This window comes from Camelus bactrianus, chromosome 32 (assembly GCF_048773025.1).
Source record: "Camelus bactrianus isolate YW-2024 breed Bactrian camel chromosome 32, ASM4877302v1, whole genome shotgun sequence".
NCBI classification, from domain to species: Eukaryota; Metazoa; Chordata; class Mammalia; order Artiodactyla; family Camelidae; genus Camelus; species Camelus bactrianus.
Genome location: NC_133570.1, coordinates 4,581,126 through 4,603,135, shown reverse-complemented (window position 1 = coordinate 4,603,135; position 22,010 = coordinate 4,581,126). Strand labels below are relative to the sequence as shown.

General features: G+C 54.6%; 1 protein-coding gene across 28 annotated transcripts in view; it reads right to left on the bottom strand.

Annotated features, from left to right (window-relative positions):
* NCOR2 (nuclear receptor corepressor 2) overlaps positions 1-11,709 on the bottom strand; it is a 215,037-nt gene extending 203,328 nt beyond the window's left edge. For 9 of the 28 annotated variants that reach the window (XM_074355915.1, XM_074355905.1, XM_074355906.1 and 6 more), the window contains exon 1: positions 11,399-11,708. The gene's annotated coding sequence lies outside the window, so the exon portion shown is untranslated. Of the gene's footprint in view, positions 1-5,293; positions 5,435-11,398 lie in introns of all 28 variants that reach the window. The other 19 variants (XM_074355911.1, XM_074355916.1, XM_074355919.1 and 16 more) reach the window with 5 other exon arrangements.
* Between the last annotated feature and the right edge of the window lie 10,301 nt (positions 11,710-22,010).

Sequence of the window (22,010 nt, the reverse complement as noted above, 5' to 3'; positions counted from 1 at the left end):
GGCCCTGCCCAGAGACCACACAAGGAAGGTGGGGAGGGGGCTGGCATGCACGCAACCTGTCCCCGCCAGGTCACCACCACAGAGGCCACCGCAGGTGCCCTGATCCACCCCACTCCCCTAGGAGGCGGGGAAGACAGTTACCCTCATTTGACAGATGCAGAAACTGAGGCACAGAGAAAAAGAAGGACCCAGCCCAAGGAAAGGAGAAGGGGTCCTCCCACCCCTGGGTTTCTCGGAGTTGCCCGGGGTCTCATCTCTCACCAAGCAGCAGACAGGCCTCTCAGGCCCTGGGAATACCAGCCCCCGCATCCCAGCACCCACACAGCTCCCTTCCTGGGTGTCTCAGGCCCTAAGAGCAGCCAGAGGCCGCCCGCCCAAGGGAACGAAGGCTTAAAGTCCCCCAGGCACCTGGAGTCATCCAGCTGTGACGTCTCAGCCTTTCTCCAAAAAATGGCAAAAATGACATCCACAGAGCAAACTAAATACACCACCACCACCAAGCGCCGACTGGACTGAAGACCTTCTCCGGGCTCCCAGTGTCAGGCAGTGTCAGGCAGCAAGCTGCTTCACACATGACTGCGCTTAACCCTCATGACAGCCCCAAGAGACACGTGATCTGATTGTGCCCATTTCACAGGTGGGGAAACTGAGGCCCGAAACCTGACGTAGCCAGGACCTTGTTATCCCAAACCCCGGCCACTCCAGAGCTCTGGAACCAGCTCTGTTCTGCAGAGATCTGTCATGACCACCCGCAGGAGTGACAGAAGGGAATGGCTGAAGGCCCGGCAACCTGGAGGGTCTGTGGGGAGTAGAAGGGGAGCCACAGGCAAGGGCAAAGGTATCAGACACAGCGACAGACAGCTTGGAATCCCAAGTCATCTCTGCACTGGGATGCCAGGTTAGGCCATGACCAGGCAGAATCTAACATTCAACACATTTACTGGGCACCTACTGTGTGCCCAGAGCTGCTTCTAGAACCAGGATACGAAAGGAAATGGGAACCAAAGTCTCTGCCCTTCTGGAACACGCATTCTAGCAGGGGTGACAGACAGCAGCAAGATAAATGGATAAAACCATAGTTCATCAGAAGGCGATCCGTGCTAAGAAACAACTAAAGGAGGGAAGGAGAGGGTTTGGGAAGAGAGGGTGCAATTTTAAGTAAGATGATCAGAAAAGGACCCACAGATAAGGTGACATCCGAACAAAGATGGCAAAGAAACGACGCAAGCCACACAGACACCTGGGGGAGAGCGCTGCAGGCAGAGCGAGTGCGAAGGCCCTGAGGCAGGAGTGCGTGCGGTGCCTTTCAGCAAGGGGGCCGGTGTGGCTGGGACAGAGTGAGCAACGGGCGTAGACCGGGAAGGGAAGGGGGTGGGGGGCACAGGCCACGCGGGGCCTCGCAGGCAAGGTAAGGCGCCGGCTTTTGTGCCGACTGACACTGGAGGGCTGAGCCCAGGGGGGGACGGGATGGGAAGAAAACCCTCTGGCTGCCGAGTGGGGAGCGGACCCTCGGGGTGAGAGGTGCGGAGGCTGCTGCGACCCTCCGAGCAAGCGACGGTGGGAGCCGTTACTAGTTTCCTGGAGCTGCTGTAACAAACGACCACAAACCGGGGGGCTTAAAACAGCACAGATTTATTCTCCCACAGATCTGAAGGTCAGACCCCTGAAATCAAGGTGTCGGCTGGGCTGGTTCCTTCTGGAGGCTCCAAGGGAGTCTGTTCCACAGATCTAGCCAGCAGTCCTCGGGGTTCCTCGGCTTGTAGACGCATGACTCCAATCTCTGCCTCCATCTTCAAGTGGCCTCCTCCTCTTCTTATAAGGACACTCGTCCTATTGGATTTAAGGCCACCCTACTTCAGCATGACCTCATCTTAACTAATGACATCTGCAACGACCCTATTTCCAAATAAGGTCTCCTTCTAGGGTTCTGGGAAGAACATGAATTGGGGAGGGGGTGCACTGCTCCACCCCAGTACAGTGGCCTAGATGGAGTGCAGGGAGCAAAGGAGAGGAAAGTAAAAATGGTTAAAAACACCTAGGAGGGTGGGAGACGGCACTGCTGGGGGGGTGGGGGGGCCACAGGTAAAGGTGGGCACCTCCCAACCTCTTCCCCTGCTTTAACTGGTCACAGGAGTTACCCCGAGTCACCCACACATAATGCCCACCAGAACCCTACCCTGCAAACCCAGCCCAAGCCCCCGCGACCATGGGGGGGCCCCTGACTCCACCTGGGCTTTGCAGCACCCCTCCAGGGCCCCGGCTCCACGCCTGGCCCCGTGCGTGGCCTGGCAGACAAGCCCAGCTGAGCCCCGGGGCAGCGCGTCCCGGCCCCCCACCTCGGCCCAGCAGGCCTGCCTCGTTAGCCTAACGAGCAGGGCCCCGGTGCCAGGCGGTTGCCATGGCCACGGAGACAGCACCGCAGCACTGGGCGATGCTCCCGGAGGGTCTGCGGCGGGCACCGGGGTTCAGCGTGAGGACAAGCAGGGCCCCCGAGACACCCCCTCCACACGAGGCCTGGCCTCGGGAACTTCTGACTGCCGGCGTCTCCAGAGAGACCCCCTGGGCCGCAAAGAAATTTTCCTGCACTCCCCCCACGCACCCCTCAAGGCCTACCTGGCCCAAAGTCTCCCCATCCCGCTCCCCAAACTGAGCACACAGTTGTCGCACGGGTGGCCGGCCAAGGGGAGGTCAGAGGTTGGCGAGCGCCTGAGCAGACAGGCCTCCAAGAAGGTGAGAAGGGTCTGGGTTTCGTGCAAGGAGTGCCAGGAAGCCTTGCAGGCTCACGGGGCTCTGAGTAAGGTCCGGTCACTTACCCACTCTGGCCCCACCCAGCAGCTGCACGCAGGGAAGGGACTGCGGGGGCAGGACGGACACTGGGAGACCAGGGAGGAGGCTACTGCAGGCACTGGGGGGGAAGGGGCACCTGGCCTGGCCCCACACTCACGGAGGAAGCTCAGGCTGGCGGTCTGGGGATGAGGGGGACTTGTGGGTCTGCTTCGGGACAGGTCAGGGCTGAGGCCCCTTTGGGACATCCCATGAGCAATGGGAAAGAGGCTGCTGGATCCACCTGCGGGGCCTGGGGGTGGGCTCCACGGGTCTAGAGCCATGGACAGAGAGGAGAGGGGCTAGGACACGGCTTGTGGGACTGGCTCACACCTCAAATGGCCCCACTATCCCCTCCAAGGCCGTATGTCATTCATCAACCCATTTCACTGGTGGGTAAACTGAGGTGCTTTTGCACAGAGGCTCCATTACTAGTCCTAGGTTGCACTGCACAGTCAGCAAGAGGCAGAGACCAGACTCTGTCCCGTGGCTCATTCAAACTGTCCACAAGCCCTAAAACACAAACACACGTCACGGAAAACCAAACCAACCCCAGGAGACGGGAGGCAGAGCCTGAGCCACCGGCCCCTGGGAAGCACCCCCACGCATGCACGCCAGTTCTCATCTGATTCCACCCGTGGTTTACTTTCTTTCCCACTTCCTCTCCAACTCACAGAAATACCCCGAGGTCAGCAGAAGGAAGCAGAAACATCTGATCGTATCAGCAGAGCACAAGGGTTGGAGAGTGGACACACCCGCAGCACTGCCACAAAGATTCCAAGAGCCCTGGGCCCCGGATACTGGACAGACGGAAGGGACATTCCACCCAGGAGTGGTAAGCTTGTCACCTACCCAGAGCCTTCCCTCAGGCCAAGTGGCTCACAAGGGCCCCCGGCCTCCAGAAGCGATCTTTCACCTTCCAAGTCACTCCCTGTCATCTTCCCAAGTTCTACTCAAGAGGGATAACCAAAGACCCCAGTTCTTGCCCAGGGTCTGCGTCCATGGGGCCAGGCCTTGCTTTCCTCCTGGAATCACCTGTCAGGAGACTACCCCCCCAACACCCCACAGGTGCTCAGGGGAAACAAAGGCAAAAGATCTTGCAAGTGTTTTCCTTTTCTTTACTCCTGCCTACCTCTCAAGAACTGAGACAACTTTCAGGAATGCCTATGATAAGATAAAAATCAGAGAAAGGTCAAGACAAAACAGAAAAATCAGGGGCAAAACATAGACCAGAATAGATTACTGAAGGCAGGCTGCAAATCTGGCTCTGAGCTTCCTAACAGCCAAAGCAAAGAGGGAAACAAGATGGCTTCTAAGTGACTTTGCAAAAATTGTGAAAACGAGGTAGCATCACACAGAAGGTGCTACAACAACTCTGTGGCCCTGTACAGAAAGGATTATAGCCTTGAGTATCATCTAAGAGACAAAAAGAAATCATGCCAAAAGCCAGCCCGACTACCTGCTGCCTCAACCATGCTCACTTTCCTACTGCACACTACAGTAGCACCATGTAACTCAGCAAGGACAGTGAGCCAGGCCAGAAGGAGGGGTATTAAGGCCTGCTCAGTGTGACCCTCAAACTCAGTCCTCTCAGCTCCCAGCTTCCTCAGTAGTGAACACTTCGGAACCTTATGCTGAAGTTAAAAAGAATAAAGTAGCTCTATTACAGTGGTTGGCAAATGTTTTCTGTAAAGGGCAGGAAAATCAATATTTTAGGCTTTGTAGGCCTCTGGCCTCTGTCACAACTCCCCAACTCTGCAGCTGTAGGCTGAAAACAGCCCCAGACAATGCATGAATGAACGCTCACGGCTGTACCCCCGTAAACCTTCATTCATGGACACTGACATCTGAGTCTCACCGAAGTTCACGTGTCACAAAATACTCTTTTTATTTTTTTCAACCATCAAAAAGTGTAAAAACCACTCTCAGCTTGCGTACCGTATCAAAACAGGAGGTGGGCCTTCGTTTGCTCACCCCTGGCCTCTTGGTTCCAGAATAAACTCCAAGATACATCATAATTTAAAGGAGGAAAGTAAGACGTGAATGTGATGTGATACTATTTGCGTTTATAGTTTTTAAAGGGAACACACACGTCCAAGTCCCTGAGGCGGGCATGGGGCCAGATTATCTCGGAGAGGAAACTTTACCCGTGTGTCTCCGCCTCAGGGGACGGAAACGGGAGGGCAGGAATGGTAAGGAGACTTCCCTCGACACCTCTGGGCTCTGCTTTCATTTTTCAACAGACCATGCTTCTTCTTTTATTAAGATAAGTTTTTATAAAGCCCGTTGGAAGGCATCGCTTTTTGCTTTTCTGTATTTTTTTCAAATGACAAATAAAAAGCAATGTTATCCCCCCTCAAAAGTTAATCTAGTTGTTATCTGTATGGAAAGATGCCCATAATGTGTTCATTCATAGCAGAAAAATATGGACCGTGGCGGCCCCTACGGGAAGCGGGCCTTCCCCACGTACCTGCACATGTGGAAACAGACACCTGCAGAGAGGCCGGACCATCGCCCCTGCGAACCCGGGATCCCTCGGAGCCGGAGTCCGAGGTCCAGGTCCCGGAGCTCAGCCCTCAGTGGGAGAGATGATGTGCTGGAGAAATGACAGCTGGGGAAGAAAGTAGGGGACACTGAGCCAGCACCCCAGTCTCAGGGACAGTGGCCTGGTAGGACCAGAAAGGGTGAGAGCGCTCAGCCAGTGGCCTGAATACTGGCGTTGGGCCCTGGGTCCACAGACAAGGCAAGGCACTAAGGCCAAGCTGCCCAAGAGGCGCTGTGCCCACCAGCAGGGAATGTATTAAATGTATTAAAATTAAGTAGCAAATAACACTCTGATCCCAATGTGCTCAATGCCACACATGGAGAATGGCGAAGGTGTTGGACAGACAGGAAAGATCTAGAACATTCACACGCTATCACAGAAAGGTCTCCGGGACGAACTTCCCAGAGGCTGAGGGACGGGAGGGGATGGGGAAATTAGGAAGGTGGCCAAGAGGAGGCAGGCGGAGGGCGGAGGAGCCTGGCCAGCACAGGGGAGAGCGCCCAAGCTTAGTGAGAAACAGGACCGCAGGAAGAGGGGTGACCCTCCTAGGTGACAGGGCTACACTGGCACCGGGCAGAGAAAAAGCAGAAAAGCAGACGCTAAGATGCCCTGCTCTCATACACAGAATCTTGTTGCATCATCCAGCCCTGTGCCTTCTGATTAGGACAGCCATCAGGCACAGCCGCATGTGGCTGTTTAAATTTAAGTTAATTAAAATGAAATCAAATTACCAGTTCAGTCACACTAGCCACATTTCAAGTGCTCAGTGGCCACATGCACCTAGTGGCTACGATTCGGGACAGCAAAGCTTCCAGAACATTTATTTGCCACCATCGCTGTAAGTGATTGGACAGTGCAGCTAAGCATGGTCCTCTGAGTGGGGCGTTATTCTCCACCCACCCACTCCCCACCTAAAGATAAAGAAACTGAGGCCAGAAGGTCAGAGGCTTCGCTCAAGTTTTTAACTGAAGGAAGCAGGATTGGAACTCAAGCCTGACTTCAGAGAAGCCTTTTCTAGAACCAGCCCCACCTCCCCGACCCCAGGTGAAGGGGACGCTCAGCCCTCCCCCCCAGCGGGGCCCCCTGCACCCTCCCCACCAGTCCTCCCCACACTGTCCAGGGTGTCCAAGTCCTCCCAAGTTCGGCTCCCAACAGGCACTGGGGCATTAAAGGCAGAATGAAAAACCTCAGCCTTCACGGGCAGGGGGAAGAGCTGGGCACATCTGAGAATCACCAACCAACCCGACAGGAGAGGAGCCTCCTGTCTCTAGAGGGCAACAAGCCCAGGCCTGGGGCTCAGGTAAAGAGACTATTCCGTTAGAGGATCCTTCCCAGCAGCTCCTAGAGGGAGGAATGGGTTGGACTATAAATTCTTCCCCCTTCAACTGGGGATGGGGTGGGTAGGGGGAAACCCAAAATAACAGCAGTTCCTGTGACATATTGTGACATCCATCCGGTCCTCATAACAATAAAATCAGAAGTATCATTATCTCCATCATTATCCCCTCTTAGAGATGAACAAACTGAGGCTCAGAGAAGTTAAGTAACCAGCCCAGCGTCACACAGCTTGAAAACTGCAGAGCTGAACATCAAACCCAATGCTTTCGCTTTCTGCCCTTTAATCCTCTCCTCCATCCCACCACTCCAGTAAGAAACGTGCCCATTTTACAGACCAGGGCACCCAAACTCTGAGAGGGGCAGGGACCGGCCCCTGGGTGCTCTGCTTGCACATGGCTAAGGGGGGATTCACCAGAACTCACAATGATCAGTGGTGCGAATCTCAGACAAAACACTCCCAGACTGTGCTCTACTGTTGGTTTAGGATGATTCTTTATGGATCTATGAACCGAAAGATCCTTCCCTCAGGGCTAGCCTGAACCCAGCTGGGCGTGGCAGTGTGGTAGTGCCAGGACAGAAAAGCCTCACTTTGGTCTAAAGGAGAGATAAGAATGATGATGATTTCAGTCAGCATAAGCAAAAGGCACACCATCACACGACCCTGGGCTGGCCTGGCACCTCTGACCTGCGCCCTTCTCTATAAACCGGGAAAAAGCTGTCACCTGCCCCAGGACCTCTCAAGGTCTCCAGCTACAAGGGCTGCCTGCCAGCGTTCATTCGGGCACTCATCTGATGCAGCTCTCTGGAGTCCTTATACGCCATGCTAAATCATTCAAAACCATGTTTTCATTTCAAAATAAACACAGCCCTGTCGCCAGAGCGAATGCCAAATTTGCATGACTGTTTAAGATAAAATGAGACTTCAAAGAAACTTCCGGCCTGCCTGCCGCTGGCAGTCCCTCTCCCCAAATCCTGGGGAAAACAAGTTCTCAGTCTCCTGCCCCCTGGGGCAAAGATCTGTAGGTGCTGCTCAAATAAGAAACATAATTTCTTTACTGCCATCCTCTGAGACAGCTCCGCAGAGCAGGTCTGCAGGCTTTCCCTGCTTGTTGCACCAACGTGATATTGAGCAATCCCAGGTCGTAATTCTCAGTTCCACATGCAAACTGTGCAACCTTGAACAAGTCACTTAAGCTCTCTGTGCTTCAACTTCACCATCTATAAAATGGGATAATAATAGCCCTGACCTCACAGGGAGGTAATGTAAAGTAAAGGGGGGGGGGTAATAGCTTAAGTGGTAGAGCGCATGCTTAGCATGCACGAGGTCTTGGGTTTTATTCCCAGTACCTCCACTTAAAAGAAAAAAATTTTAAATAAATAAACCTAATTACCTCCCCCACCCCCAAGAAAAAGCTATAAAAAGAAAAAAGAGTAAACAGATAGATTCTTGATAAGGGCAGATCCCAGCACAGAGAAAGTGCGTTATAGGTGTTGCTTGTTATTATGATTGCATTATATATAGGAATTTCCAGCTCTGAGACCAAAAGTTCACTTGACAGGTTGTAAAGCCCCTTTCCGGCCTCCAAGGATCCTGGAAAGATGCCAGCTGACCTTTCTTAAGCATCCCTCCCCTGGGGGCTCCCCCATGCCCATCCATGGGACAAACCTTTTAAGATGACACTCCTGGCCTAATCCTGGGCAGCCTGGCCCTCCCAAGGCAGCAGCCCAGACTCAGGTCCCCTCCTGGCCCCCTTCCCTGGGCGCCTGGGGCGGGAATCTGCAGCTCCTGTGAGCTGTCCCTCTTGCAGGGAGCCCAGTCTCAGAGGTATCCCCTAGAGAGGCTGATGCTGGCATTAGAGATGAAGAGGAAACAGAGGGGGAGGGAAAACACACACAAATAAAAGCTCTCAACCCCCTATTGTCAGAGGCAGCATTTGATGTGGGGGAGGTAATTCAGAGAGCAGTTGGAAGGAAGAGGTGAGAGCCTGGCTCCCCTGCCTGGTGCACCTCTGCTTCTTACAGAAGGGCTGGTTATGCAGACATGCTACCGCCCCCCGCCAAAAAAAATCTCAAGAGTGAACCAACTTCTCCACCCACAGGCCTCAGGTGGGGGGGGGGGGGAGACACAGAACGAGCTACGCCCCCACGTCGCAGTCAGGGGGGATCCGGGCCAGGCAGCCTCCACATCCAGCCTGAATGGCAAGACGCTGGGGGTCCGGGCTCCTGGGGCCTCTTTCCACCACCGGCCAGCGGGTGAGTGTCAGCGCGGCCAACCCCCCACCTCCGCGCCCGGAGAACAATCAAGCCTTCCCAGCTCCGGCCTTTCATGCAGCTAAATTCGTGTTTGCAGAGCCCTCAGAAATCTTTAGGAGGTGGTATGAGTATTATTAATTGGGAAAAAAGAATGGATTATGCCAAATAAATCCTTCCCACGTAGCCAAACCCTCGCCGAGGGAGGGAGGGAGAGGGCTGCGCGCAGCCCCACGAGGGGTCTCCATCTCTCACCGGGACCTGACAGCCACATTACCATTTACATGGATTTATCAATAGTATTGATCCCAGAGCAAGCGTAAATAGCTCAGTGGGAAGAGGCCGGGGCTGGGACCCGCTGGGCTCCCGCCCCCACGTCTGGGCACCGCAGACTCCCTGGGCACCCGGCGGCGGCGGCGGTAAATTTCCAAGCAGGGCCAAGGCAAGCCGGCGCGGGGAAGCCAGACAGCGCCCGGGATGTCCTCGCAGCCGCGGTCACTGCCGCGGATTCTCCGCTCACCGCCAGCCCCGGGCCCAGGGCGCACCCTGCAGCCGGCCTCCGTCTGGGCATCTGTTCAATGGGCGGAAGGCACGACCTGCCCTTCTCCATCCTCAGCGAGAAAAGCAAAGAGGAGTGAAAAGTAGGCCCCCTCCCTTCACCAGATCCCCAGGCAAAAGGCAAGACAGCCCTTTCTCACAAGATTTCCAGGCCATTGGATTAAAGGCCAAGTTTTAGAACCCAGGAATAAGAATAATAACAACAGTAACAGTGGTTATAGTAACACCTACACCAACACCTTCTAAGTATTACCACCCTCAGTTCTCATAACAATCCTCTGAACTCGGCACTATTATTATCCCACTTTGCGGATGAGAAGTCTGAGGCACAGAAAGGTTAAGCAATTTGTCCAGGGTCACACTGCCAGTAAAGTGGCAAAAGTACGATTCCAACCCAAGGAGTTGAGTTGCAGGGTCGGCTGTGAAGGGCTCAGCTATCCCAGCTCACATCTCTTCCTTTCTCAGATGGCTCCCCCCCCCACCCCCAATCAAAATAAAAGGCCACCCACGACGACGTGCACAACAATGCCCTGGGACGCCCGCCCAGCTCACTCCCGCCCGAGAGCCCCTTCTATCAAAGCAGCCGCGGAGACCTAGATCTGGTTTAAAAAGGGCAAAGTCAAGGCCACCGATAACACAACCCAGTGTGCCTAGAACTCCCCCATCCAGCGCACAGGGATCCTCTCCCCTTCCCTCCTCCCAGACTCCCTCACACATCCTTCCTCCAAATCTGCAAAAGGGAAAAAAAAAAAATCATAATAAAACCAGTTCTCACCAACAGGGGGGGAGGAGGAGGGGGAGGAAGGGAGGAGGCTGAGCCGACAGAACAGATCCGCCTCCGCTGCCTGCACCAGACCCTCGGAGAGCCGGAGCGCGCGACAGGCGGCGGGAGGGCACTCGCTTCCAAAAAAATAAACCTACAATGTAAAAATAACGCCGGGCGCCCCACGCTAATTGGGCCCGGGCGACAGCAGCTCGCAGGTACAGCGTGTCTCTCCCGCTCGCCTAGCCCTCTCTCCCTCGGGCTTTTTCCTGCAAGCGTCCGGGGTGAGGAAGGCGCGCCCCACGGGTCCCCCCCACTCCCCGCAAGTCTCTAGGGGGCCCTCCCAGCCCTAGGGCCTTAGGCCTCCTGGTCCAGCCCAAGTGGGATCAGCTCTTAATTCCAACTTCCCAAACTAGTGGCATCCCAAGTATCCGCACAGCCCGGGGGAGGGACCAAGAGGCGGCCCAATGAGGCGTCACCAGACGCGGGAGGCAGGCCCAGACACCAGGAACACCGGCCCGCGGGGGAGGGGGAAGCAAGGGACGCCTCTCCCCCAGGACCCCCACCCAGTGCCCTCTGGGCCCTCGCCCAGGAGCGGCCGCCGCTGGCACCCACCCCTAGCTGGCAGGAACCCCCCCAATGCGCCTTCCACAGCAGCCAGGCCAGGGAGCCGAGGGTGCTGTCTCCAGGGGCTCCCCAAACCCGCGCTGCCCGCTGGAAAATAAGGCGCAGTGTCTCCCCCTAAGTCTGGGGCTGCTAGAGGAGGAGGCAGGCGCATGGCGGCCATCCCCCCAGGTCTGTGGCACATGCGGGGGGGTGGCTGCCCTGCGCATTTCCAGTGCTCCCCCCCGCCCGCCCACCCCCCACGCCACTTCCCTCCTTCCCGCCCCCTCGCTGGGGAGCTGGAGTTCCCCTAAGTTCCCCGGCGCCCCCACGCACGCGGGCCGCAGTGTCGATGGGGCGCCTCGCTCCTCAGCAGGCCACCCCACGAGAGCGCCAACTCGGGAGTGCAGGGGCCCCGCCAACTCCGCCGCGTGCGCCGCCCGATCTTCCCCTATTCCCCCGGAAGCGCGCCCGCGCCTTACCATGGCCCTCCGCGGGGACCCCCGGCCCCAACTCACCTCACAGAGGTGGCGGCGGCGGCTCCCGGGCTCGGGGCGCGCTCGGGCCGCCCGGGTGCTCAGGCAAGTGGCGGTGCCGATCGGGCTGGGGGCGCGCAGCAGGCCCGGCCTCCAGCCGGGGCGCGATCCTCCCGCCGCCGCCTTCTAGGGCGCCAGCCCCGGGCCCCCGGCCCGCAACTTGGCGCGCATCGCGGGGCGCAGGGCGCGGGCGCACGGCTCGGGCGGGGCGCGGGCGGACGCAGGGCTCCGGTGCGGCCCAGCCTGCCCGCGGCTCCGCTCCCCGGCGGCGGCGGCGGCGGCGGTGGCGGTGGCGGCAGCGGCGGGAGGGGGAGGAGGGGGCGGGGCGGGAGCCCGGGAGGCGGCGGCTCAGCCTCCCCGCTTCTGGCTCCCCGCCCGCACCGACGCGCCCCGGCCCGGCCCCCTCGGGCTCCTTAAAGGGCCCGCGTCGCCTCCCCTGGGTCTGCGCGCACTCCCTCGCGCGTGCACACGCTGCCACACCGACACACTCACACTGGGGCGCGTCGCCGAGTTTCTTTTTAGCATCTCCCCGAAGGAGGAAGGATGAGGAAAGCACCTCCCCATCCCGCCCCCTCCTCCTCCTCCTGCGGGCCAAGAGCCCTCCTCCTCCCCAGCCCCAGATACTTCACTGGAATCGCGTTTCAGCTATTAAATTATAACTCAGGAGTGGCCAGTGGATGGGGAGGGGGTGTAAGGGGAGGGCCACACACAGGGCCTTTAAGGGACGCACACAGATGCGAAGGGACACACACGGTGTAGCTCACTCTGGGAGATGTGGCACACTCGGGAGCAGAACTCTTACCAGTGGACATTCACACACCGGGCCTCCGCAGAAAGGAGAGCTAGCCCAGGAGAACATGCGGGGAAACTCGCAACCTCCCGCAGACTGAGAGTAGCCTGGGACATAGACTCCTAAGACATAAGGTCACCCACAGATAAACAAACGCTGGGACACAGGCAGGAGTTCACACACGCAGGCACACACACAAGAACGTCAGTTTCAAGAGGGCGAGGATTTCTGACTATTCACTCACTGCCCTTTCACAGCAAGGACTCCACGTGTTGTTGCATGAATTCTCATGAGGGGAAACAAATGCACAGGCTCCATGCTGCAAGCCTGTAGCCAGGCACACACTGCACAAGCAGGCAGGGTCACAGACAAGCACACGTGTGGACACTTGCCCGCGCACACGCAGGAGCTTCCAGCTCGGACAGGAACCCCGCCAGCCGCCCTTGACAACTGCGTGTCCTTATTTACCCTTGCCCCTCCCAAGTTGCCCTCTCAACCCCGGGGAGATCTTTTCAAACAGCAGAGGGCACTGGGAACCCCAGACTGGGACCCTCCCTCCCTCCTCCTCTTTCCCCTAAGATGTAGGAGAGTTTGAATTTTTTTTTTTCAGTTCAACTTTCCTTTTTTGGAGCGACGTCTCAGCAGATTCAGTTCTGCCATCTGCCAACATCTGAGAACCCCCAGGGGGAGTGGGGAATGGCTGCGGTGGGGAGGCGGCCGTGCGGTTTCCAGGGGCCCGGGCATGCTCCTGCCAGCCTGCAGGGATTGCCTGCCTCCCCTGTAGCAATGTGTCCCTCTTGGCCCCCTCAGGCTGCTCATGTTCCTTTTTTTATGTGGTGGAGGGGAGCACCTGAGGCTGACAAAAGCTGGAAAAAGGGAAGTGTATGTGGAGGGGCGATGAGCAGTTTGCAAGTTAGGAACGGAAGAGGGTCTCAGGTCAATGACCCCTCCCTTTCCATTCCAGCCCCATCAGCTCCGGTGCTGCCCAACCAGACCGTGGGAATCCACAGGCAAAGAGCCAGACCTCCAGCAGGAAGGGCTAGCCCTCCAGAGAGGCGTGGGGGAGGGAAGGGAGGGCGGGACCTGGGGAGCCCTCCTCGGCCGCCACCCCACTCCGTGTCACCTGAGAACACTCCCCAGGATTTGCATTTCAGTGCGATCAGCTCTGGGATTTGGCACTGAGGAGGGCTGCGGGTATCTTCATCGGTTTCTTATCCTGGTTCCTTCTCCCAGCTTCTGCCTCGCACAGGTTGCCCTGGGGCTTTGGCTAAAGCTGGGGGCATAGGGGACAGTCAGCTTTGTAATGTCCCAAGGGGGATACTTGGAAACCCCTCAAAGAGCCAAGTAGAGACAGAAGCATCAGCGTCCTCTGAACCAACCACGTTGCAATTGGAAATGCCAAGGCCAGGAGAAGGGGCGACATTTTTCTGAAGAGGATCTGTCCTCTTTCTTGTCCACTCCTGACTCTCCAGTTATTAATTCCATCCTCATGGGCCGCAGGGAGCAACGCTAAGTGCATGTCCTCCGAGCTCATGAATTCCCCCCAGAAACCCTCAGACGGGGGTCTGGGGCTCCTGGGATGGGTCCCACATTACAGATGGGGAAACTGAGGCCCTGGGAGATTAAGGACCTAACTTACTGGACTCACTGTGGAGGGATGAGCTGGAAAGTGTCTCAGTGGAGCCCCTGTCTCTGCCCAGCCCCCCACAAGTCAGCACCCCATACCCTGACTGCTGCTCTATGCTCTGCATCTTTGCCTGCTGAGCTCTGCGCAACAGCCTCAGGGATCCGCATGCAACTATGTAACTAACGGGAACAGCAGCTTTGAAAAATTGCCAAAGAACACTCTGCCCCCAAACAGTCTCTCTGGAGGGCCTTCCCCCACCCCCATCCTGCCTGGGAATGTGGGTTAGCCAAAAGCTTCCCAAACATCTCATTAAGCCTTTGAGAGAGAAAGACTTTCAATATACCTGCTTTATAGGTGTAGGGACTGAGACTGAGTTAGGGAAGTCACCCAAGGACACTGGGCAGCATATACTAAGTGGCTCTGGCCAGATTAGAACAGGTAAAGGAGTGTTGTACGCATCCAGGGGGCTCTGGCTCCAGTGGAGCCAAATTCTGCCCTTAGGCTCAGTTCCCACGTCCTGTTTTCCCTCCTACTTCCCTGGCAAACTATTAAGCTCATCTCTGTCTCAGGACCTTTGCACTTGCTGTTCCCTCTGCCTGAGATAGCAATCTTCTAACTTCAGGTCCCAGCTCAAAATCATCTCCTCAGAGAGGCCCTCACTGACCGTCTGTAAATCCCCCAAGGCACTCGCTAATCCATTCTCTTCACTATTTTTCACCACTTACAATTATCTTGGGCACCACTGACATTTTCTTTCGTCATCAGAATGTCAGCTCCATGAGAGCAGAGACTTCATCTGTCTAGCTCACTGCTGTATTCCCAGCACATGGTCGGCACTCAGTTAAAATGTATTACGAGTGAAGGAACAGATGAATAAATGATTGCAACACAGGGGAGAAGGGGGTTGGCTGAGGGTCAGGCTTGGCCCTGGAGAATCCAGAAGTAAGTGGGGACGGCTGGTCTATTTCCAGCACTCACTCCTCTGGGATATTTCAGAGTCAGGCCTTTATTTCCCTCCAACCGTCTCAATCTCTAGGTAGGTGGGGCATCCCCTAGCACCGCCCAGGGCCTGACACCCAGGAGATGCTCATTCAGGGTCACTGAGTCCCTATGGGCAGCCATGGTGTCAGATCAAACTTCCAGCCCCTCCAGTGGGCCTGCACCCCAAAAAATGCCCTGCTGAGCAGGCCTGCAGAAACCAGGTGTTTACAGGGTCAGAAGGCAGGCTGCAGGACATGGTGCCCTGAGCCTCCTTAACCCCAGTTGCCCTAAGAACTCCCCAGGCTGGCCACCAGAGCATTTGCAAAGGAAACTCCTCACTCTCAGGACTTCTGTCAGTGACAACCCAAAAGACACCCTGAGGAACATCGTGAGGGCAAACCTCATGTGCACATCAGAACCACACCCGGGGGGGGGGGGATCTTACATACACTTTTTATACTTTCATCGAGCTTTAAAATGGGGGTTGCAAACTCAAAAGCCCACAGGGCCTGGCAGGAACAGCAAGCCTGTGACTAGAGGAGAAGTATGTAACAGAGGTGAGTGGGGCCTGCGGCGCACCCCCACGCCTGTCCCCAGACACTCACAGTCACCCTCTGTTTAAAATATAAGCACGGCCAAGCCAAATACCAAATGCCTGGGTGGGCCCCAGTCAGCAGGGGCCAGCTCCATTGTGACCCCTGCCTGTTTGTGACCCTGGCAAAGCCTTAGCTCCCCTGGCCAGCTTCTATTCAGTGACCCCGTGCTTCCTACTCAGAGTGTCGGGGTCGGGCAGGAGTGGGAAGCAGAAACTTCCTAGTGGACAGGGGACCCTCTTCCAAAAGTGCAGGCAGGAGGAGGGAGAGCCTGGCTTCAATGAATGCATCCCAGCCTTGGCCATTCAATAGACTTTAGTTAGCGCCTACTGAGTGCAGGGCGCTGTGAGATCAAGCCCAGCCCTCAGGAACAGGCATCCAGTGGGGAGCTGACACTCAAAATATGAAGTACGTCAACGCCTGCGCGCTAAAAGCCCTTTAAAGGGTAAGAAAGATGCCCTGGTGTTCAAAGAAAAGTTAAATTTCAGCACACAGAGGATTTTGGAACGGACAGGATCTCCCAGAATCCCCGCCCTTTCCTACACAGGGTTGCCCTCCAGTCTCGCAGTCCTGCAAAAACATCACTGAGGATGTCACTTAACCGCGCCCCACCCCCGCCAGTCCCCACTGCTACAAGAAACTGCCGTGTCACCCCCGGGCTTCCTCCCATGTCTGCGCCTTTATTTATGACACTGTGTGCATTTCAGAAAAGAAGGAAGCAGGGAACGAGATCAAGCCCCTGTCTGCTAGGCCTGATTATCTCTGAAGATAAACAACTTGCTTTCTCCCAGGGCTGCACTCCAAGGGTGTTCGCCCACCCGTGGGCATCTGCCTACGTCTTTGTTCTCAGGGGCCATGGGATGCGAACAGAGACGTGTCCCGTGGAGGGGAGGTATCCAGGGAGGACGGCGGTCCCTGCAGCCTTGCTCACAGTGGCCAGAGGCCGGGGCTGCCAGACTGGACATGAGTGGGGCTGGCTGTGTGGAGCCTGGGCGTTCCTCCAACCGAACAGTCGGCAGCCGTGGACGGGCACGGAACAGGCTGTGCGTTCTGATGGGGGCAGAGCTCCAAGATACATTGTTTAGCACAAAAGCAGGTGCAGACCTGGGTATGCAGTGGGGTAGCTTTTGTGCAAAAAAAAAAAAAAAAAAAAAACAGGGGAGCGGGAATAAATGTGCAGCTACATGCCTATCTGTGCATAGCTACTTCTGGAAAGGTGTTTGTTAATTCAAGAGTGACTACTGTGTGCTAGGCACCACGCTAGGTGCAGGGAATTCAGCAGTGACTGAGATAAGCCAAGTCCCTGCTCTCGTGGAGCTGAAATTCTGAAGACAGAGATGCATAAGGAAAATTAAATAAGTGTATTACATACTGTATTAGAAGGTGGTAAGTCCTCTGAGGAAAAGTGAGTCAGGAAAGGAAGACACAATTAGAGGTGAGGGAGGGAACCATGTGGTATCTGGGCAAAAGCAGAATGGGCAGGGGGCACAGCCAGTGCAAAGGCCCTGGGGTGGGAATGTGCGTGAGGCTGAAATTCAAGGAATAAGCAGAAGGCCAATATGAGAAGAAGGAACGAGTGGGCAGTGAGGAGGGAGGGATGTTGTGGGAGCTTGGAGTCGTATCAGGACACATGAGAAATTGATACCAGGGGTTGCCTCTGGGTGGAGGGGGACTCCTGGCAGTTGGGGTTCGGCTTATGGGGTGGGGGGGGTGACTTGCTTTGGCCACATTCCATGTGGGCTGTTTAAAGATGCATAATGAAAGTTCTTTCTTTTCTTTTTTTCTTTTTTTTTAAGCTTGGACATCTGGTTTTGGACATCCCTGCTTGCGTGCGCTTCTGGATTTTTTTCTGACATTCAAGGAGGTCTCCTTTCCGGCATCTTTGCACCACATTTGCTATTTTTCAGCCTCCCAGAGAATGTTAGGAATTAGCCCCTGGGTGGCCTGACCTCCCGGTTGGGCCTGGGAAGCCAACAAAAGCCCCAGCCTTCCCAGGGTAGCGGACATGCACGGATGTCCAAACAGTCTAAGATCCACAATGCAGTGGTTACCCCACGTGGTTCTCACAGCAGCCCTGGTCTGAACCACCATGCATGTGGGCCCAGAGCACAGGCCCCTGGTCAAGGTGAGACCACAACCCAGAGGGCTGTCTACAGCCAGCGGGGCCTGCGGTCTTGGAGCTGAGCATGTCTGTCCCTCCCAGGTCCCCGCTGGCTTTTACCCTACAGAACCAATCATAAATCTCATTTTAAAATATCAATGTGGCAAGTTCACTAGACTCAGAAGGGCCCCCCAGGCCTCTCAGTGCCCTTGGGCATCACTGAAAGCCCAGCATCACGTGTGCAAAGTATACAGAGCTCTAAAATCCCAAGGGAGGGGCCATCTAGCAATCCAGAGCAAGTTGAAATGGAAAGGACCCCCATGGCTTTGAGTCAGACAGATCTGGGTTCAGCTCCCAACTCTGACACCTCCTTCAGTCACTCAGTTAACGTGTGTCAGGCTGGGCACGGGACTCACACAGAGCTAACTTTCTGGCAGGGCAGTGCCCATCCCTCCCTCCTCCTGGTGCACCTTCCTGGACGGCGGAAGCCAACAAGTGTGTTTTCCAGACTCCCTTACAGCAAGGGTTCTGTGCCAATTCTGGTTCCAGCAATCCATAGGGAGCACTAGGATTCAGAACAGGGTCCACAGGGCGGAGAAAGAGTCCAGCCATTGGACTGCATACATGGCAGTGGTGGGGCAGGCTCTGGGACTGGCATCTGAGGGCAGCACTTCATTCAGAGGGTGCCTTTCTGTCCGGGGTGGGGGCAGCAGCTCCGTTGGCAGCCCAGCTCTGCAGTATGTATCTGAGTGTCATATCTGGAAGCTTTGCCTCAAATAGGCCATTTAATACCCTGAATGGAATCCCTTCAACCACCCAGCGGCCATTCTCTTTCAGCGAGACTTAGGGACTCAGAAAACAAACAAGCAAAAAAGAAAGAATATGGTCATTGCTACACAGGAAGCTTCTCAGGGACAAAGAGAGCTGGAGGGAAGCAGGGGAAGCTTGAGATTAGGTAAACAGGGTGGGAAGGCCTCCCTAAGGAGATGACATCCAAGGTGGCATGCTGAGGTTGAGAAGGAGGCAGGTATGCAAAGGCCAGACTGTGGGAGGTGAGTTGGTGTGTTCACAGAATGAACAGAAGCCCAGAGTGGCTGGAGTGTTAGGACAGCCGATTCATTTTACCTCCCTGAGCCTCAGTTTTCCTCACCTGTAAAATGGCTCTCTCCCTGGCCAACTTTACCAAGTGGTTTCAGGAATTCAGAGAGTGCAGACAGCCAAACACCCTTCAGAACCCTGAACAGCTGGGGCACTTCAAAATCTTAAAGAGTGTTCTTCAAGAGCTCTTTCTATAATGGGTCCTGAGCGAGCTGAGCATTTTCCAGGTTTATTGATCTACAAGAGCTGCACAGTCTAATGGTTATACCCATACCCTGAACCAGACTGCCTAGCTGTGTGACCTTGGGCAATTTACTCAACCTCTCTGAGCCTATTTCCTAATCTGTAAAATGGGGGAAAATAGCAGACTGTCCCTCATAGGATTGCTGTGAAAATTAAATGAATTAATGTGTGAGGAGCAGACAATGTCTGGCACATAGCATAATAAGCATTTATAAGCATAAACTGTTTATGGTATTTCACTGAGCCTCCCAATAACCTGATAAAATTGGAGCTGTTAGCATCCCCACTATACAGATGAGGAAACTAAGGCTCAAAGGGGTGAATCACCAGCCCAAAGCCATCAGTGGGAAGCAAAGTCACATCTAAGCCCAGCTCCATCTGGCTCCAGAGTCTTCCCTGCACCACCCACAAGATCCAGTTGGGTCATTGCTTTGACTAATTTCCACCTCTCAGAAGAGGAATTCATGCCAGTGATGGAATAAGCAGCCACAGAGGGTGCAGGATTGATGTTCCCATTCCCCAAAATATGTCTCACTGGTCCCACCATGGTCCACTGCGAGTTAGGACATTACTCAGAAGCTGGTTGGTTTTAATCATCATTGTCATAGTACCTGCCACGCCAGGACAATCAGTTTCACTAGACTATGCTGGAGGGGCAAGAAAAACAAGAGCGACAGCAGCAGGGGATGGAAAGAGCCTGGGAGAAAGACTATCCCAATGCTCCCTGACCTCATCATCCTCTCTCTATCTGTCTCTGACTCTGCTCCACTACAATGGCCTCCTTGAACACATCCACAGTGCTGCCTCAGGGCCTTTGCACTGACTGTTCCCTCTACTTCGAATGTTCTTCCCCAGATGACCATGACTTGCTATCTCACTTCCTACATGTCTTCAATGAAACATTATCTACCCATCTTTATAAAACAAGCCCTTCTCCAAAGCTCCCAATCCTCCTCTCCCACTTGATTTTCCTCCTAGTACTAATCACCTGGAGACCTAAGACATACTCCCTGATTTCATAGGAACCATCTTCTGGTGACAGGTATGAAACAAAGAAACAAAGCAACATATAATGGCATGTTGTGATGTCAGCTAGTGTTGAGGGAAGAAGAATAAACAGAGGGTGACAGAGGGTGATCAGGGAAGTCCTCTTTGAGGAGGTGACAATAGGGAACAGACTTGAACGAAGGAAGAGAGCCAGCCACAAGGATATCCAAGGAAAAGGCATTTCAGGCAGGGGATATAGCAAGTGCAAAGGTCCTGGGGTAGAATAGATGAGCCTGGCAAATATGAATGTCCTTGTGTGCCACACAAGGAATCCAGACTTTCCCTGTAAGCACTGGGGAGACCCTGAAGAGTTCTCAGCGGGACTGTGGTCAAGTCTGGGTCATGTTTCAGAACAGTTATCCTGTTGTGCTGCACGAGGTGGGAGGCCTTGCAGTGAGAAATGATGTGTCAAGACAGGGGCAGTGCAGTGGGGAGGAGGAAGCAGATGCCGGGGAGGTTCAGGAGGCAGGATGTAGAGGCCCCATCCCCCCAGCATCCCAGCACAGTGGAGAGACCTGCAGGGCTGGGTGTGGAGACAAGTCAGGGCCAGGCAAAGGGAGTGGAGCCCGTTTGTACCTGTAAAACAGTTTGCTTTGGCAGCAGCGTGGAGGAAAGATTTCAATTTGTGTTCCCTGTGATTTCTTTGAAGCTATTTATGGAAAGGTTCACACTGAGGCTGCAAAACCCATCCTGTTCCCAAGGCCGTTGGAGTCCAAGCCAGTAAAGGGTCTCCAATGTAGGTGGATCAGGCCTCCTCTCATCCCATCCTATTGTCTTTCTTAACTTCTCCATGCCTCAGTTTCCTCCTCTGTGAAATAGGTATCATATAAGCCCTTTCCTCTTGGACTGGGCCTGAAAATTAAATGAGATACTGATGTAAAACCGTTAGCACAATGTTGGAGACACATATACGTCAATCATATTCCTTTCATTATTGGTTCAGGGAGAGGAGAGGTGGGCAGGGCTGGAGGAATCAGGGGTGACTTCCTGGCAGAGGCATGGCTAGTGCTGAGACTGGTCACTAAGCGCTAGGGCCGGCTGGGCTCTTCCGACATGCCAGGTTCTTGCTTGAGCTTCCTGAATCCCCGCAAGAACCCTTAGAGGTAAACATAATCATCAGCTTCTTGGTATAAATCTCCTGTCACTGCTGTAACAAATCACTGCAAACTTAGGGGCTCAAAAACAACACAAACTCATTACTTTATAGTTCTGGGCATCAGAAGTCCGAAATGAGTCTTACAGGCCTAAAATCGAGGTGTCTGCAACGCTGTGTTCTTTTTGGTGGCCCTGCATCACTTCAACCTCTGCTTCATTGTCACATCTGCTTCTCTGCCTCTGACCCTCCTGCCTCCCTCCTAGAGGAACACTTGTGATTACACTGGACCACCTAGATAATCCAGGAGAATCTCCTTATCTCAAGATTCTTAACTGAATCATCTGGAAGGTCCCATATTCACTGACATCTGGGATTGGGTTATAGACATCTTTGAGAAGGTCATTACTCTGCCTACCAGATGCATCTTATGCACAAGAAAACCAAGGTGAGAGAAGTAGTCCAATATAACCTGACTCAAGAGTAGAGCACTGGCCTTGAACCTGGACTGTCAGACTGCAAAGCCTACAGTCACTGCCATATTTCCAGATTCCGGCTTTTGTTGCGCTTGTTACTTGAACCTGCATTTGGGTGCTCCAGCCACTCTGCTTCACTAATTCATTTAACAAATATTAATTGAGCACCTATTGTGTTCCAGGCACTGTCGATACAGTGACAACCAAGACAGAACATCCCTATCTACACAAAGCTGACAGTCATTCAGTCATAACCATTACAGTCCAAGTAACAGAAACCCTGGCACAAATCAGCTTGACTGATGAGATAATTTGTTATTTCACATAAGAAATCAGGAGGAGGGGGTAGTTCTGAGTTTGGTTAATTAAGTGCCATTGTCATGAATCCACAGTTTCTTTCCATCTTTCTTGTCTCCCATCCTCAATTTTGTTCTCATCCCAAATTCCCTCATGATCACAAAATGGCCGCCACTGCTCCAGCTAATACACCCAGACACAACAGCCAGTGCATGGAGAACGAGAAACATTTCCCCAGAGCCCACTGC